The 9,708-nt window shown below is 44.4% G+C and overlaps 1 non-coding gene across 1 annotated transcript; it reads left to right on the top strand.

Annotated features, from left to right (window-relative positions):
• The first annotated feature begins 8,315 nt into the window (after window positions 1-8,315).
• Window positions 8,316-8,389, top strand: trnan-guu (transfer RNA asparagine (anticodon GUU)). The gene has a single exon. It is a non-coding gene; the product is annotated as a tRNA-Asn (tRNA).
• The last annotated feature ends 1,319 nt before the right edge of the window (window positions 8,390-9,708 follow it).

Raw genomic sequence — 9,708 nt, 5'->3', positions numbered from 1 at the left:
CAGGGTTTCTAGCCACTGCTGTAATGTCATAAACAGTGCCACTCAGCCCATCTGGGCTTTCCTTGTCCCTTTAAAGGTGAAGAGCTGGGACATCCTGTCTCAAAACAAATCCCAGCTGCTCGAAGTGAGGATCGCAGGGGAAGGGTCAAAGCCCAGAGTGTGGAATGCCTGTATAAAATGCCACTTTGTTGAAGTCATGACGCTGATCAAAGTCTGCGTGAAGATCTCTTACCATTTCTGTCAAGATTTGGATAAGACCTGCTGCCTGACACTTTAAATGTTGCTCAAATTTAGCTGTAGCTCACAGTGTCCGAACAGTCACTGATATCATATGATATATATCCTTTGATGTATCTCCTTGCATTCCATATCTTTTTTCATTCGTTAAAGTGATGTGGGCGTCGCTGGCGAGGCCAGCATTTATTGCCTATCGCTAATTGCCCTTGAGAAGGTGGTGGTGAGCCGCCTTCTTGAACCGCTGCAGTCCGTGTGGTGAAGGTTCTCCCACAGTGCTGTTCGGAAGGGAGTTCCAGGGTTTTGACCAGGCGACAATGAAGGAACGGCGATATATTTCCAAGTCGGGATGGTGTGTGACTTGGAGGGGAACGTGCAGGTGGTGTTGTTCCCATGTGCCTGCTGCCCTTGTCCTTCGAGGTTGTAGAGGTCGCGCGATTGGGAGGTGCTGTCGAAGAAGCCTTGGCGAGTTTCTGCAGTGCATCCTGTGAATGTACACACTGCAGCCACAGTGCGTCAGTGGTGAAGGGAGTGAATTTTTAGGGTGGTGGGTCGGGTGCCAATCAAGCGGGCTGCTTTGTTCTGGGTGGTGTCGAGCTTCTTGATTGTTGTTGGAGCTGCACTCAGCCAGACAAGTGGAGAGTATTCCATCACACTCTTGACTTGTGCCTTGCAGATCGTGGAAAAGCTTTGGGGAGTCAGGAGGCGAATCCCTCGCCGCAGAAAACCCAGCCTCTGACCTGCACTTGTAGCCACATTACTTATGTGGCTGGTCCAGTTAAGTTTCTGGTCAATGGTGACCCCCAGGATGTTGATAGTGGGGGATTCGCCGATGGAAATGCTCTTGAATGTCAAGGAGAGGTGGTTAGAGTCCCTCTTTTGGAGATTGTCATTGCCTGGCACTTGTCTGGCGCGAATTTCACTTGCCACTTATCAACCCAAGCCCGGATGGTGTGCAGGTCTTGCTGCATGCGGGCACGGACTGCTTCATTATATGAATGGTTGCGAATGGAACTGAACACTGTAGAATCATCAGCGAACATCTCGATTTCTGACCTTATGATGGAAGGAAGGTTAATAATGAAGCAGCTGAAGATGGTTGGGCCTAAGACACTGCCCTGAGGAACTCCTGCAACAATGTCCTGGGGCTGAGATGATTGGCCTCCAACAACCACGACCATCTTCCTTTTTGCTAAGTATGACTCCAGCCACTGGAGAGTTTACCCCCTGATTCCCATTGACTACAATTTTACTTGGGCTCCTTGGTGCCACACTCGGTCAAATGCTGCCTTGTTATCAAGGGCAGTCACTCTCACCTCACGTCTGTAATTCAGCTCTTTTGTCCATGTTTGGACCAAGGTCTCGAGCCGAGTGTTCCTGGCGGAACCCAAATTCAACATTGGTGAGCAGATCATTGGTGAGTGAGTGCCGCTTGTTGGCATTTTAGACGACACCTTCCAGCACCTGGTGATGATTGAGAGTAGACTGATGGGGCGGTAATTTGCCAGGTTGGATTTGTCCAGCTTTTTGTGGACAGGACACTCCTGGGCAATTTTCCATGTTGTCGCGTCGATGCCAGTGTTGTAGCTGTGCAGTTTGGCTCGATGCGCGGCTAGTTCTGCAGCTCAAGTCTTCAGCACTACTGCCGGGAGCTAGTCGGAGCTCTTAAAAACACGAGCTTATGACTGTCTTCAAATAGCATCCCAGTGTGAAAAGAATGCATAATTTCAAAGCGAAGCAACGTGTGCAAGATTGGAAGGAGGTGCGACTGGAGATTATGGGTCTGGGGCAGCGAGAGCATCTCTTCAGCATTAGATAGTCAGTATCTGAAAGAAGCAGGGAGATGAGGTATTTTTGTCTATTTGTTCTAGTATATGCAAAATACATCATCCCTCAATGCCCAGCATCTTTCTTCCACTCTCCTGCTTTCCGGTTAAAGGTTTTTTTCTTCGTTAAGTCGCTGTATTTGCTTTGAACATCTATTTCACCGGCATCTGGAGGAGCAGAGGAGGCTGGAGGTAAAGTAATGACAGAAACAGAAGGAGATGACACGTGATGGCAGAATCTTGTGTGTGTCAATTTCTTCAAGTGAGACATGACAGCCCTGCATTGCCTTGCTTCTTTCCCGAGAGCTGCACAGATTCGGTGCGTGCGTTTTGGAAATGGAAACAGTTCCACCAGCAGCTTGTTGTAATATTTCCCCTCACTGTCCATTTCATGTACCTGCCAACCCGCAGTTGGTGCTGACGTTGTATGAACAAGTCTTTCGTGTTCCAAAAGTAAATGCCTATTTGTCCGAGTAACTTGTCTGGGGCGAAAGTGACTTGAGCATCAAAGGGACAAATAGGAAAAGCAGTGCTGGTCTGCTTTCTTGCCGTAACATTGCGGTCGATTCTATGGTGGTTTAGATGCGGTACTGTTGTTTCTGTGGCCCATGTTCAATTCCCGATAGGAGAATTTGACCTTGTTGATATTACTCAAACTGACACCAACCAAATTTCTTTATCAACGTATAATGCTTGCTCATGAGCTATTTCTGCTCTTTTCTTAACAACCAGCAACCGGTCAAGCTTTAATCTTACAACCCATAAGAGCGATACACAATGCACTTTCTTGCCTTGTGTAAAATGCCTCCTGTTTTAAAGTCGTGCCGCTCATCAAAGTATGCATGAAGTCTTCTTGCCATTTTTGTCAAGATTTGGAAAATATCTGCTGACTGGCGCTTTAAATGTTGCCAACCTTTCACTGCAGCTCGCAGTGTCCGAACAGTGACTTATCATTAGCCTTTTATGTATAATCTTGCACTCTATTTCCTGAACAACACCAACTGATGACAGCATCGTTTCCTTCAAATTGAATCCCAGTGTGAAAAAATGCACAATTTAAATGGAAGTATCGTGTCCAGGATTGGAAGGAGATGCGACTGGAGATAATGGGCCTGGGACAGTGAAAAAATATCTTGAGCATTAAGATAGTCAGTATCTGAAAGACGCCAAACCTACCAAAATCCCTCGAATCAACATGAGCCTTTTCACCACCACTGCTCCTGCCTTAACAGCCAGCAGCGCATCATTCCTTAATCTTACAAACCATTATCGCGATACACAATGCACTTTTTTGCCTTGTGTAAAATGACGTCTTTTTCAAAAGCTGCATGAAGTTTTCTTTCCATTTCTGTCAAGATTTGGAAAAGACCTGCTGACTGACACTTTAAATGTTCCCAAGCTTTAATTGTAGTTTACAGTGTCCGAACAGTCACTGTTATCATTGGCCTTTGATGTAGCTTGCTGCACCAAAGCTCTTTAACAACACTAGCTGATCACAGCACTAATGTCTTCAAATTGAACCCCTGTGAGAACAAATACACAGTTTCAAAGCTGAGCAACGTGTGCAAGATTAGAAGGAGAGTGAGACTGGGGATAATTGGCTTGGATCAGTGATCTCTTGAGCGTCAAGATATTCATTATCTGAAAGAAGCAGGGAGATGAGATCCTTGTATCTATTCATCCTGCAACATACAAAATCCTCAACTTCTCAATGCCCAGCATCTTTCTTTCCCACTCCCTGCTCTGCAGGGAAGTCTTGGTTTCATTAATTCTCCGTGTTTGCATCAAACATCTAATTCAACTGGCAGATCTGGCCATGTCTTCGAGTCATAATTCACCCCATCGTGCTTACATCATGTTAGCAACTCAAGATAACCTGATTTATGTTCATGGAATTCATTCGAGTCAGGTTTCTAGAACAATATGTCGAGGAACCAACCACGGAACAGGCTATTTTAGACCTAGTATTGTGTAATGAGACAGGATTAATTAGTAATCTTATAATAAATGATCCTCTGGGGAAGAATGATCATAATATGATAGAATTTCATATTGAGTTTGAGAGTGATGTCGTTAAGTCCGAAACTAGGGTCTTAAATTTAAACAAAACGAATTGCGTATTTATGAGGGGCGAGTTGGCAGAGGTAGTTGGGAAATTAGATTAAAATATGATGGTTTTAAGCAATGGCGAACATTTAAATAAATGTATAATAATTCTCAATGATAATACATTCCCTTGAGGATTAAAAATGCCACTGGAAAAGTGGTGCAATCTTGGCTAACTGGAGAAATTAAGGATAGTATTACGTTAAACGAAGCGGCTTACAATGTTGCAATAAAGGCTGGTAGCCTGAGGATTGGGAGAGTTTAAGAAACCAGCAAAGGATGACCAAGAAATTGATACAAAGGGAGAAAATAGAATGAGTGTAAACCAGCAAGAAATATAAAAATGGATTGTAAGAGCTTCGACAAGTATGCATAAAGGAAGACATTAGCAAAAGTAAACATGGGTCCCTTGGAGGCAGAGACAGGAAAATTATAGTGGGGAATAAGGAAATGGCAGAGACGTTACAAAACTACTTTTATCTCTCTTCAGAGTAGAAGACACAAAAAATATACCAGAAATTGTGGGGAACCAAGGGGCAAATGAGAGTGAGGAACTTAAAGATTAAGATTGGTAAAGAAAAAGTACTGGAGAAATTAACCGGACTAAAAGCCAACAAATCCTTTGGACCTGATGGCCTGCATCATAAGGTTTTAAAAGAGGTGGCTGCAGAGACTGTGGATACATTGGTTTCGATGTTCCAGAATTCCCTAGATTCTAGAAAGTTCCCCTTGATTTGCAAGGTAGCAAATGTAACCCCGCTTTTCAAGAAAGGAGGGAGAGAGAAAACAGGGAACTACACGCCATTTAGCCTCACAATAGTAATAGGGAAAATGCTAGAATCTATTACCAGGGCCGTGGTAACAGGGCACTTTGAAAATCATAATTCGATTAGTCACATGCAACACGGTTCTTTGAAAAAGAAATCGTGTGTAACAAATCTATTAGAGCTTTTTAGAGAGCAACTAGCAGGATAGATACGGGAGAACCAGTGGATGTAGTATATTTGGATTTTAAAAAGGCATTCGACAAGGTGTCACAGAAGAGGTTGTTCCACAAGATTGGGGCTCATGGGATTGTGGGTGGTATATTAGCATGAATTGAGGATTGGTTGACGTACAGAAAACATAAAGTCGGAATAATTTTCGTGTAGGCAGGCTGTAACTCGTGGGTTGCCGTGAGGATCAGTGCTTGGGCCTCAGCTATTTACAATCTATATTAACGACTTAATGAGGGGACCAAGTGTAATGTGTCCAAGTTTGCTGACGATACAAAGGTAGTTGGGAAAGTGAGCGATGAGGAGGACGCAAAGAGGATGCAAAGTGATAAAGACAGGTTAACTGAGTGGGCGAGAAGATGGAAAATGAAGTATAAAGTTGTGAAATGTGAGTTTATTTACGTTGCTAGGAAGAATAGAAAAGCAGGATATCTTTGAAAAGGTGAGAGACTACGAAATGTTGGTATTCAAAGGGATTTGTGTGTCCTTGTACACGGATCACAGAAAGTTAACATGCAGGTGCAGCAAGCAATAAGGAAAGCAAATGATATGTTGACCTTGATTGCGAGGTGGTTGGAGTACAAGAGTAAGGAAGTCTTGCTGCAATTATCTAGGGCTTTGGTGAGACGGCATCTGGAGTACTGTGTACAGTTTTGATCTCCTTACCTGCGGAATGATATACTTGCCTTAGAATGAGTGCAACAAAGGTTCACAAGATTGATTCCTGGGATGAGAGGATTGTCCTGTGAGGAGTAGAATGGGCCTGTATTCTCTCGAGTTTAGAATAATGAGGTGATCTCATTAACACGTTTAAATTCAGAGATGAGGAATAATTTGTTCGTTCGAAATCAACCGTGGCGAGATTCGAATCCACAATCTTTGAAGTAAAAGTCCGACGTGTTACTATTGCGCTGCAAAACCGGTTGCAGTCGATGTGATTTTAGATTTCCCATATGCTGCTTATGAACTTTTGGTCGGGTGGAACAAGTGGTTCGAAAGCTCAGTGGGGATTCAAAGCAGCCCCTGAGAAATCGACACAGCGACGGTTTATGTAATGCATAGTGCGCGCTCTCTCTCACTCCTCTCTCTCTCTCTTTCTCTCGTTTTTGCTCTCTCCCGCTTTCTCTCTTGAGCTCTCACTCTCCCCATCTATCTCAAGAGGGCTGGAATACAAAAGGGTGGAAGTTATGTTACAGCTGCACAGAGCTCTGGTGAGACCCCATCTTGAGGACTGCATTCAGTTCTGGGCACTCCACCTCAGGAAGGATGTGTTAACCTGGAGACTCGAAGGTCTGAATGGCCTACTCCAGTTCCTATTTTCCAATGAATGAAACAATAATTCAAGAATAGAGACCCTATTGTATCAGGATGAGTGAGTGAAGATTTTTTTCTGTTTGAAGTACTGATTTCATTCATTGAATATTTTCAGTGTCCCAGCTCGGTGCAGTCCAGTCCAGACAAGCTGCTCGCACAAAGTGGCATTTTCTGTGAGAACACAAAAGACTTGTTCAGGCCATGAAAGTATCGAGTGGGGATAGTCCTGTGCATGAAATTGAAAAGTGAGGTGAAATATTACCACAAGCAGCGGATGTCTCTGTTTCCATTTCCAAAATGCACGCCCGCACGGGCCGAATCGATGCAGCTCCTGGGAAAGCTGCGAAGCAATGCAAGGCTGCCGTGGATCATTTGAAGCAACTGACACACACACGATTCGGTCCGTTTCACGTGGCATCTCCTGTTTCTGACTATTCTTCCACTCCCGCTTCCTCTATTCCTCCAGCTGCCAGGTGAATTAGATGCTTGATGAAAACACAGGGGAATTCATGAATCCCATCCTGACCTGGACAGCAGGGAGCGAGAGGGAAAGAACAGTGCTGGCCATTGAGAAGGGGTGGATTTTGCACATGCCGGGAAAAATAAACACAAAGATCTCATCTCCCTGCTTCTTTGGTATGTGGGATATCTTAATGCTCGGGTGATGATATCACTGCCCCCAGGCCCATGATCTCCACTCGCACTCTCCTTCCAATCTCAAACACCATTGCTTAGGTTTGAAATCGTGTCAGTTTTCACACTGGGATTCAATTTGAAGAAAGTAATGCTGTGATAACATGTGGCTATTGAGGAGTTGCAGTGCAAGAAGGCTAATGATAACAGTGACAGTTCTGACACTATGAGCGACAGTTAAAGGTGGACAACATTTAAAGTCTCATGCAGCAGGTCTGGGTCCAAATCTTTCACGTGGCCTCTCCTTCTGCTCCTGTCACTCATTTTCTTCCACGTAGAGTTCATTTGGAATTCCTGTGCGGCTGCATTGCGCATTTTCCAGTTCTGCTTCGAACAATCCGGACTTTAAAGGCACCTCTGTTACCTGCACTTTATTTAAATACGTTTTGTTCGCGTTGCATTCGACTGTGAAATCGCTCTCGGTTTTCATCTCAATGAAGCAGACTGTGACCGCATTGTATCTGTCAGCGTGTAAGTGGCGAGGTTGAGGTCAGCACGGGTGGTTTTCAACGATTGAAATCTCACCAATTACAGGAGTAAAGAGACATTGAATCAAACTGTCCCTGTCAGCGATGAATTGAATGAATATCGCTCAAAGCAGATCTGGACAATGCGCAGTGCATCCGCACAAGAGTTCCAAATCCACCCTCTCGCCACTCGGCAATCGCATTAACTGAACTTTACTCTGACCCAGTGTCACCGCGCTAAAATCGAGTGTTTGTCGGCCACATTTTTTCTTAACATCGCAGTTACTGGTTTACTGGTGAAAACTGCCGTCCGCTGCACTGTAAGTGCAAGAGACAACTTTGTAGACACCGTGTAGTGCCACAGACCTGCTCGTTGGACCTGCTCGTTTTATCTCCTCTCATTTTCACCACACCTGAATATTACTGGAATAGAGAATGGAGAATCACAGCTCGAAAAATCAATCCTCTCTGCCACGATGGGACTAAGACTTCAAACATACAGATGTTTAATGGCAAGGTGAGTTTAATGTTCAGAAATAATACAGCACAGATTTTCACTCATGCAAACTTCACACCCTTTATTTTGGAAAAGTAAACTGACAGTGGAGAGATGTTATACGGAACGCGGCAACCTGAATTTTTAGCTCGTTGAATCAATGGTTCAAAAAAGAACGTGTCGTGTCTCTGTGGCGCAATCGGTTAGCGCGTTCGGCTGTTAACTGAAAGGTTGGTGGTTCGAGCCCACCCAGGGACGGTAGGCAAACTTTTACCTTCAGATTCATGGTCTCGTATTTCCTGGTTTCAAATATATGTTCTGTCTGCAAAAAAATGCACGGTTTCGATTGCCAGCTGAGAACGGCCGATCTTCCACCATTTAACCTGAGATTGCCTTCACGGAAATCAGAATTGTTCTTGACAGACAAGGTCCAAAGATTGTCGGAGAGCCGCTTCACGCTGACATGGATGTTTCTGCAGTGAGCGACACCAGACTGTTTCCACAATAAATGCCAATCCTTTTATTTTGGAAAAGCAAAATTGTTTTCGCATTCCGAAGCGTTTCATTTCATTTGTGAACTCCACCACTGACACTGCTGAAGGTTGTAGGCTCAGCGAATGGGGCCTCCAGGAGTGGACTGTAAGAAAGCTGGGTTTCGGCATCCTGACAAATATATGCCGAGGAACCAGAGGAAACGTTACGAAGGAACCCTCTGGGATTTTACCTGTTAGTTTCGGTCTCAGGGTGAATGATTCCTGACTCCCCGAACTGTCTCACATTTAACTCAGGTCAGATCAGGATGAATTCAATTTACAGGAGGATAGTGTCAAATATCACCCACAATCGTGGGAGACAAAAGCAGCCATTAGAGAAGCTACGAGACCATTGGAAAAGAAGATGGTGCAGAATTGTGGGAATAAAAGCAAACGCCTTTTCAGCTGCGTCAGGAGTCAGAAGACCATTAAAGATAGTTTAGGTCCACTGAAAGACAGTTCAGGACAGATTCCCAGGCTATGGCAGAGCTGTTAAATGACTATTTCTCATCAGCCTACTCTCCTGTGGATGATGCTCAGATTCCAGCTGTGGGATGTGCTGTCGACATCATAAATATTAAAATAGAAAGGGATGTCATCTTGGATAAATTAGGAAATCTCAAAATAGATTGTGCTCCAGGTCCAGATGATATTCACCCACGGGTGTTTAAAGAGATTTGATGGGTGCTCTGTGAGCCCATTTTCTGTATCTTTAACAGTTCAGTAGAGTCAGCGATTGTCTCCTGAGTTTGGAAAATAGCTTACGTCGTTCCCATTTTCATTAAAGGGGACAAATCAGAGCCAGGGAATGACAGGCCCATCGGTGTGACATCGATCAGAGGGAACATGCTTGAAGGGATCCTAAGAGATGCTGTTTATGACCACGGGGAAAGAAAAGGGGCCATTAGAGATACTCAACGCGGCTTCCGGAAAACAAGGTCGTGTCTTAAAAACTTGCTTCAGTTTTTTGAAGAAGTTGCTGGGTTAGTGGATGAGAGTAATCCGCTTCACGTTGTCTTTCTCAGGCTTGTCAAACTCATTTTG

The sequence above is a fragment of the Heptranchias perlo genome, chromosome 20, assembly GCF_035084215.1.
Source record: "Heptranchias perlo isolate sHepPer1 chromosome 20, sHepPer1.hap1, whole genome shotgun sequence".
Lineage (NCBI taxonomy): Eukaryota > Metazoa > Chordata > Chondrichthyes > Hexanchiformes > Hexanchidae > Heptranchias > Heptranchias perlo.
The sequence above is the reverse complement of the archived record's forward strand: the minus strand, read 5'-3'. Positions and strand labels throughout refer to the sequence as shown.